This window comes from Saccoglossus kowalevskii, chromosome 21 (assembly GCF_978046115.1).
Source record: "Saccoglossus kowalevskii chromosome 21, keSacKowa6.1, whole genome shotgun sequence".
Lineage (NCBI taxonomy): Eukaryota > Metazoa > Hemichordata > Enteropneusta > Harrimaniidae > Saccoglossus > Saccoglossus kowalevskii.
Window position 1 is genome coordinate 25,756,233 of NC_140661.1, and position 8,883 is coordinate 25,765,115.

At 35.5% G+C, this 8,883-nt stretch overlaps 1 pseudogene; it reads left to right on the top strand.

Moving 5' to 3' along the window:
- The first annotated feature begins 4,385 nt into the window (after positions 1-4,385).
- On the top strand, positions 4,386-7,892 carry LOC144343728 (uncharacterized; annotated as a pseudogene).
- Positions 7,893-8,883: the final 991 nt, after the last annotated feature.

The following is an 8,883-nucleotide window of genomic DNA, read 5'->3' on the forward strand; positions in this document are numbered from 1 at the left end:
AAATATATCAACATGATATCTGGTTTCCACTGATTTAGTTTATTAAGTATTGTCCACAGCGTTAACGCTCATAATTATAAACTTTCTATGCGATCTATTATATATTTTGACGAGCGAACATTGTTTTATAATAAATAATGTTTATGCGGACAATATTATTGGCTGCGAGTTGATACAGGGCATCGATTCTTTATTACATATTACTGTACGATAGAGACATTTCATATCTTGAATGTTACTTGAGTCACAGTTATGTGAGATTTATGGTTGATGTTACTGGATATATTTGTCGTAATATAAAAATACGTAGTCCAGAATAAAACATAGTTACATTGTTATATTGTGATTATAAGAAACTGTCTCGTAGGTAGATGCTCATCAAATGTCAGCCAGAAATACACATCATCCTTCACCGTGACGTCACACTTATCCTTCAAGACATTTTCGTTTCCCGTCCTGAAAAACAATTGTACCAAACTAAACTTACTTTACGACTCGTCACAGTGTATTCCATTGACATTTACATTTTTTCTTGGATATTTATACACGACCTCTTGCACTAAACGGAATCTACATTCTATGTGTTATCATTACACCCCACCCCCCCTAAAAACGAATTCGCCAATAGCATTTAGAACGGTTTTACAATTACAGGCAACATCAATTTACAAGCAAAAATAAGAATAACGATAAGAAAAAAAATCAGGACAATAGCAATATGAATGTAAGCGCTCATGTATCGTGATTACGATCGTGTCGTTACGAGCCTAATTGTGTACCTACATTTAAGAGTTACGATCGAACAATCCGCTTGTTTAAAGATCGTCGCATGATGTAATATGTGCCTAATACAGCTTAAAAAATAGATAGTCACATATCATATCATATAAAAAAAATTAGATAGTCACATATCATATTAAAAAAATTAGATAGTTACATATCATATCATATCATACAATCTTGCGGATTTAGCAAACATAGTTTGTTTAAAAAAAAGAATCAACAACTAAATGCCGTATTGGACAACAAATTAGAGTTATTTTTAGGAACAAATTAACCTCCTTCACCGTCACATGATATAATTTGTTTATAGAGCCACTAAAAATAGACAATTTATTATCTTTCAACAGCAAATAATTTTAAAATCTCACTTGACCCAAAGTTAGACAGGCTGTCTTAACAAAATTGGTCACAACATACAATTTATAAAAAAATTTACGCACATACAACATCCCCTCATCATGCATAGATGGCACCAGTCAAGTTAGAAAGTGTGTTTACAAAATCACAGAGAATAAGCAACCTAATGCCTTTTCACAACAAAATTTGCAGGTTTTTCGCATTGAGGCAGTTATAAATTCTAGAACCCGCATTTAACATTTCACAACAAGCATTGTTATTGCACACAACTCATTTTAAAAAGAAATTTCGATTGAAAATAAAAATTAGACAAATATAATTATAAATACAAATCTGCCATCAGAAACCCTGCATCTCATAAACAACATAATTCCGATTGACAACAAATTGAGCATTTCTTTCGAATTTCTTTATTAAATTAATGGCAAACGCGGGAATTACGAGCATATGTGTCAATAAACAAACAAAAAAACAGTACACGTATCGTTTGCTATAACATTTATTATAAACTTACCATCTTGCAGCTTCGTTGTTTGTTGCTGAACTGTTTGATATATTACTTGCATGATACATTAAATTACTCGAAAAAGGTCATGACTGGGTAATACTAGTTCATGGAGTCGGGTATAAGGCCGAAATATTAACAAGAAACACCCCAAAAATAATCGAGGATTTTACACCATTCGTGTATCACAAGACCTAGGTAATTTGACTGACAGGTATCAATTCAGTACAATTATGCACATAAGGACGAGAGTGCACTATTACCACAGCAAGCTCAAAAACGATACGACGAGAGGGAGAGAAAATGTGAGATTACAAATGTCCGGAACATGAATTTCCCGACGAATGTAGCGTCTCGGCGAGTTGTAAACATAATACCGCGACCGACAGCGTTGGGTACTAAGGTGAATGAAATAAAAACTACACCTTCACAACTGTAACGTGTACTTTTCCTTTGGACGCCAGACTTCGATATTGAAGTTGTTGAATCCAATTAATATATACTACGTGGATCATGAACCATATTTGGAGTCGCCCTGTGAGTCTGGACACTCACTGCTGCAGGATACACCGCATCACTCATGAAAATAAATTCCATACGAAACGAAAGCCACGGAGAATGTGGGATTCTGTCATATTACGACCATGTTCCCGTGGAGCACGTGACTGCGTGAGAAGACCTTTTCTGGTGAACCTCCCAAAAGTAGATTGTCGTCGTACAGTGCGTGTTTGAAATGTGTATAAAAAAACAATGTAGTTTACACGCGTTATGACGTCACTATTGATCCAATATCATGATGATCAACATTTCCACGCTGCTACCCCATCTATCAGTTTATAGACCATAATATATTTATTGAAATATAATATAACAAAATTTGAATTACATTTAAGGTAGCGAGACTATTATTTGTGTTGAAAGTTACGATTTTCACATTTATTTATTAATTGATGAAATGCACTATAAACTTTCATGTGATAAAGTCAACATAACATAGAATGTCATGTAAGTTGGTTAAAATGTAGATTTTCTGAAGGGAAGCAAGGCAGCCTCAGTAGTGTTTTCCAAAATCAACAACACAGGTTTAATATGTGTGCCTATAAGTTTCAAAGATAAACTCAAGACAAAGCAATGTTAGGATGTGTTATCAGTAGCTATCTGACACACAATGAGTGTTTCCAAACATTTGAGTGGTTTGTCTCCGCCCCTGTTTGTTTCACAGATTAGTCATTTGCATATGAATGTGTCAGACACAAGGTCATACAGCCACTGAAAAAAAAATCATTGATTTTAGTGTTTTCATATGCCGAATTTATCCAATTATCGCTATCCCATTCCTTTATTTTTTTGGTTTCCAATAGCCTTACACATTTGGATGTCCCTACACATGTTAAAACAGACCTTGATGGGAAAACAAATTGATTGTGCCGATAAACAAGTTTGAAAATCTTTGCTGTTACTTCATGGACGTTTTCTAGGAGTTTATGTTTTTCAAAATACAAGGTCTTTAACAAAAAATAACGTATACTTATTGTCGTCGGATTAACACCAACTTTTCACAGCTTTAAGGTGACAGTGAGAGGAACTTAAATGTGTCCAGACAAACTATTTCATCGATTATTTACAAACGAGTTGTGGTTTGAGTTGGGAGCAATGCGACTAAAACAGTAATTGAAATTCAGCACACTCTTTTTTAAAACGCGTTGCTTGAATAAAACTGACCAGACACATTCAATTTACCAGACTATTGAACAACTAGGAAAAGTGAAAAAAATACTTCTTATCGCCAGCATAAATGCGTAATTATTTTTTTTACCGAAAAAGTAATTGTTCACCTTTGATTGAGTAACACGTCGTATAATGCAGATACCGGCATGCAAAATACACTTGTGAAAAGCTTCAAATGTGGCGATTCTAAAAATATATACTTTCCCGGGACTATTTGTAGTCATTTAGTCACAATTAGAAGATGAAAACAAGTATGCAAATAATAGTCCCGCTACCTTAACCTTCAATCAGAGTATGTATATAATGCAGGGTTATTACAATGTAATGTTGAATATTATAGTTTTTGTGATTTGTTGTTTTTCACAATTAAAACCAGATATATATAGCATTAGTTTATTTTTTCAGAAAGATGCTTGGACACCAACAACATCTGATATATGCGCACATACATTATAATTAAAATAGAAAACATTCAGGAAATCACCTATATATTGTACATTTATTGACTATGAATTGTATAACACTCGACGCAAAATTGACCAAATAGTGAGATAAATGAGAACATATGTAAAAAATAATTACAGGCCGAGAGGTAGACTGTACTTTGTAGTTTGAGCAGGTATTGTCTAGTTTCGTTCCAAAAAGGCTAGCCTTTTGAAGAATTCAATTTTACAAATGTCTAGTTAAAACTTTCTTATAGTAAATTGAACTGAACTGCACATACATCAGGTATTACATGGCCGATATTTTGACATTGTGCGAATGGATAGGCTGTCGACAGTCCCCAGGCCCAATTTTTTCATATATTAAATCAGGCATTTCCTAAGGGCTGTTAACGCTTGTAAACGCCCTCACGCGACATTACGTGTTTTTCACCGGTATTCGCTGCGAACGGCAGGTAGAACGCAGGTAACTTGTAACATCGCCATATTCACCTTTCTACTACGGCGATCTAAGCCACGCTCCCTCAGTTACAGTTGCTACGTCCGACATTAATGTAAACTTATCGGCTATGGCGGGCGAGGGAGAAAGCAGACAGCTTCATCTATTTACAGACAGCCTTGTTCGTGTACCAAATGATATTTCCATCATATATATTGCTAACTGGGAAAATGTGTCTAAGAAGGCCCAAGAAAAAGGGTTGAATTATTTCGTGCAAAGGTTATGTGCACAACATCAGGGTAAACAACGAAGGTTCAGTCAGTGCGCGATGTTGGAGGTCTATGTCAAAATTGAAGCCTCCGCATAAAATCACCATGGACATATGTTCCGACAGAAGACTTGCGACTTCCCACTGTTCTTGTAAAGGCTGGGTAAGTTTTTTTTTTCTTTTTTTTTGCCGTACATTTGTGAGTAATCTTTAAATTTGCCGGTATTGAAATCGTGAGTATAGCCATCGAATTTGCACTAAATTATGTTGTGTTTTTATTTATTCTCACTTTAAGTGTAGTTTGTATTGTCCATGGCCTAAAGTAATGCATGTTTTTTTATTTCAGCTTGAGTGGACAATGCTCACATGTTATTGGTTTAGTTAAATCTTTACAAGGGTTTGAGCTGCACAATTTGTCAAGGGTTCCATGAGAACCAGTGCTCCGCAGCAAAGGCATGTTCCAAGAGGTCCCACGATCAGTGCAGCACCCATCAATCATGTAATTGTAGCTAAACCATCTGAACAGAGAAAGAGAAAACCAGTGGTTTGCCAGATGGACACAGATGCAAAGTAAGTGTTGATTGTCACTAATTGAAGCAGTGTGGGTAAATACAACACCTACAGAAGTGAAAATTGGAAAAAGATATACATACAGAGCCATTACTTTTTAGTTTTTAAATTAAAAAAATGTTTGTGTATTTTATTATATTCTGCAGACTTCCATACATGGTATCAAACAACACACCAGTAACACTCCACAAGGTCAAGTGCATCTGGGATCATTATTATCTTATCAGGTTGGTTGTACAAGCTGTAAATCAGTACAATATTCACAATTGTTTTAAAATAACATACAAGCACGCTCTATATACAAATTATTTATTTATCTTCATCATTTACAAAGACAATTTTAAATAAAGTAAGGACACGGCAAACAGACCAGATTTTGTTAATGTTTTTGAAAAGTACATTTGGTATTATCTGTACCATAATTTTGTAGTTTTTTACTTTACCTATAACTTTTTCTATGTGGATCCTATGCTTTGTAATTTGTTGAGTTATTTTAATCTCAGTAACAAACACTTGTTTTGAAGATGATTCAAATTGTGGAATATTGAGTCTTAAACCAAGAGCTTTCAATTCATTCTCAATAGCGAACCCCCTGTCTCCCATAACAGCACCTCCCTCATGGATATATCCGATTATTGATTTAAGCAGTGAGAAAAATCCACTGTGGATCACAGTTGGATCCAGTGAAAAGTTCTGACACAAAAATAACAGATCCCCTAGGATCACATCCTATTAATGCCTTCAGTGATGTACTTGACTTATAACCACTGTACATCTTAATCTGAAGTGCAAGTGCACATGGTTTTTGTGTTTTAAATTCAGTACTATCAGGGGGAAAACTCTTCTCTCGGGGTTCTCCACACTTGCCAGGGGGGAAACTCGTCTCGTCTTTATATCTCGTCCCCTTGAGGTACGGGATCGGGAAAGTCACTTTAACTTTACAGTCAAATAAGACCCACACAACGAAATACGTTTCAACTCTCGTCCCAGTCGATCTTTTGGAGCACTCTATAAGACACAGCGCCCTGGGGAAAAGTCCCCAAGACTCTCACAAGGCTGAACCAAGACTCGCCCAAGACTGGACTGCCTCAAGGCTCGCCCCTGGACTCTCTCGGACTCTCCAGGACTGCACTCTCTCTTCTCTTCTTCTCCGTGGAGTATTCGCCAAGACCAACTCAAACTCTCTTTATTCATTTTCAAAACTCTAACCAATTACAAAGCAGTAAAAAGACTCTAGGGCGTAACCTTCAATCATAAAGCCAATCACACTAAGTACTGAATACGTCATATCTTTTGATTAATCGTTCACTACATTAATAACTACGGATATAAACTGTCAAAATGAGTAGTCTAAAAAGCGGCGGTTATCTGGTAATTAGTTCCAAATCACTGAGCCAAGTTCCGTCCAAAACTTCAAATAGGCCTAAACGATGACAGACATAACACAGCAATTCGCTAATAATCAGCTAATTAAGTCGATCAACAGATACGCGAAAACAAATTCATGACAGTACCATAAATAATAATTAAACTGGTTGGGAATTCTTTGTTGAAATCATCAGGCATATTAGCAATTCTAAAATTCCGATGTGGCCAAATACCAATCTGACCAAATTTACCAAACATATGATCAACCCATGTAATAAATACATCTCCAGATGATTGCAGTGAAATACCAAATCTCATGGCTATGTCTTTTAGTCCAAAATTGTGTCGTAAACGAATAAGACATTAAAAAGACAATCCTTTGTGGGCATATTTGTAATGTCAGACCTAGTCTTTTCATATGTCAGTTTCATTCCTTCTGACAAAAGAAATGAAAAATGTGCTAAAAATCTAACATATGTAATACCAGTGTAATATCTCATCATCCCTTTGACTTTTTCCTGTTTTTTTTCGCACTGCTTGTACACCAAATTTACAACTATGTAATTTCTCCTTTAGACATTTGATTGTTTCTTCATTTTGAGAAATAACAGATTCTTTTTTTTATAACTAATTTACACTCAATAATCTTTTTTGTAGCTGATGAAAGTTGTCTCACTGAAATTTCACATGGAAGTGGGTGTGGACCAACACATTTCTTAAGAACAGCTGTCGTCAGACTACCACAAGAGTTTTTACACATCAATAAAGTCTATGAAGTATCTTGCCTCTCAAGTCTCGAAATAAAGACCAATCAAGCTGTGAAAAGTGGTTTGAAGCTAGCGAAAAACGTCTCACAGCATCAAACGTTGGTCGTTAATGAAAAGAAAATCACTACCATCCACAGCATTTCTTAATGATTTATTCACAAATAAAAAAATTCTCTGCAACATCCTTAGAATATGGTAAACGTAATGAGTCAAAAGCTAAAGCAAAATATCTTGACATGTTCCCATCAAGGCACATCCATAACTGCGGTTTAGTCATCAACCCAGAATGTTCCTTCCTTGGTGCATCTCCTGATGGAAAAGTGTGTTGTGATGGGAAGTGTGGACTAATTGAGATTAAGTGTCCATACAGTGCAAGACGTATTACCTTAGAGCAAGCAGCAATGAATTTACCCAATTTTATGCTAAGAAAAAAGGAAGATGCTACATTGTCTCTAGATCACAGCCATCAATACTAGCTAGTTCAGAGACAGCTTTAGGTTACGGGGGCAGAATTCTGTGATTTTGTTGTATACAGTGTATTCATGTAGAAAACATTGAACCAGACATCCTTTATATGCTAGAATTACTATCTAAACTAGCTAGGTTTTTTAGTGATCATGTCAAACCATATTTAATGCATAGAAATGGCCATCATTCTACATAATGTGTAAATAATGTTAAATAAAGTCACATAAAACTTACACAACTCATCAGTTTGACAGCTGTTCTCAGTGTTCACTTCTATTGCATAACAATCTTGGTTGCTTTTGTTTGCACTGAATTGCAACAAGTAAGGGGAGATTTACAATGAGAACTGTAAACAATGTATGAATACTGCAAAATATTACACATGTATGGTCCCTAGCAAAAGTACATAAATTTATCAAATATTTTCATCAATAATAAATAAAGTGTCAACTGCACTTAACAATTATGTTGTTTTTTCCTTGCCTTAATCCAGTACACTGAATTCCCAACTGAAAATTCTTTCAAAAACGGTACACTGCATATTTTACAAATATAAAAATGTTTATTTACGATATATTGCCCACCTGTATAATCATTCAATACACTTTCTCAGTACTACGCCATTTCTTGGCTGGCTTTTTTGCAGTTTTAATTCTCCCATCAGCTGCCATCGGATTCCAGCATGTATTACTTGGTCCCTGGCTTTCCATGAAATGTTATATGAATGCAAACCACACAAAGTACTTTAAAGTGCTGTTAGTACTTACTGTAAACGGAAAATCGTAAAACCATAGAGGTAAAAATAATAACGAAGGTATTACGCCCGCTGAAATAAACTGTCTATATGATATTGTGAAAGGGACAAAATATGTTTCACCTAGCAACGCCGTTCACGATAGTTAATGTCAAGTGAGCAGACGTTGAAGTTATTACGGCTACAGGTACCTAAATACAATCGATGGTCGGGTGTAGCCCTTCTGTCATATTTGAATGCTTCAATAAATAATCAAAACAAACCGGGAATTCATGATGAAACATCAGTGTGAGCCGACGCTACGTGTGCGCTACAACACATTTCTGCGAAATTAGACAACACCATCCAGGGCTTTCGTAACAAAACATGCTAATATTTGTTTCGATATTAATGACGTATGACTCGCCTTGGAACACACGTACTTGTGTCTATC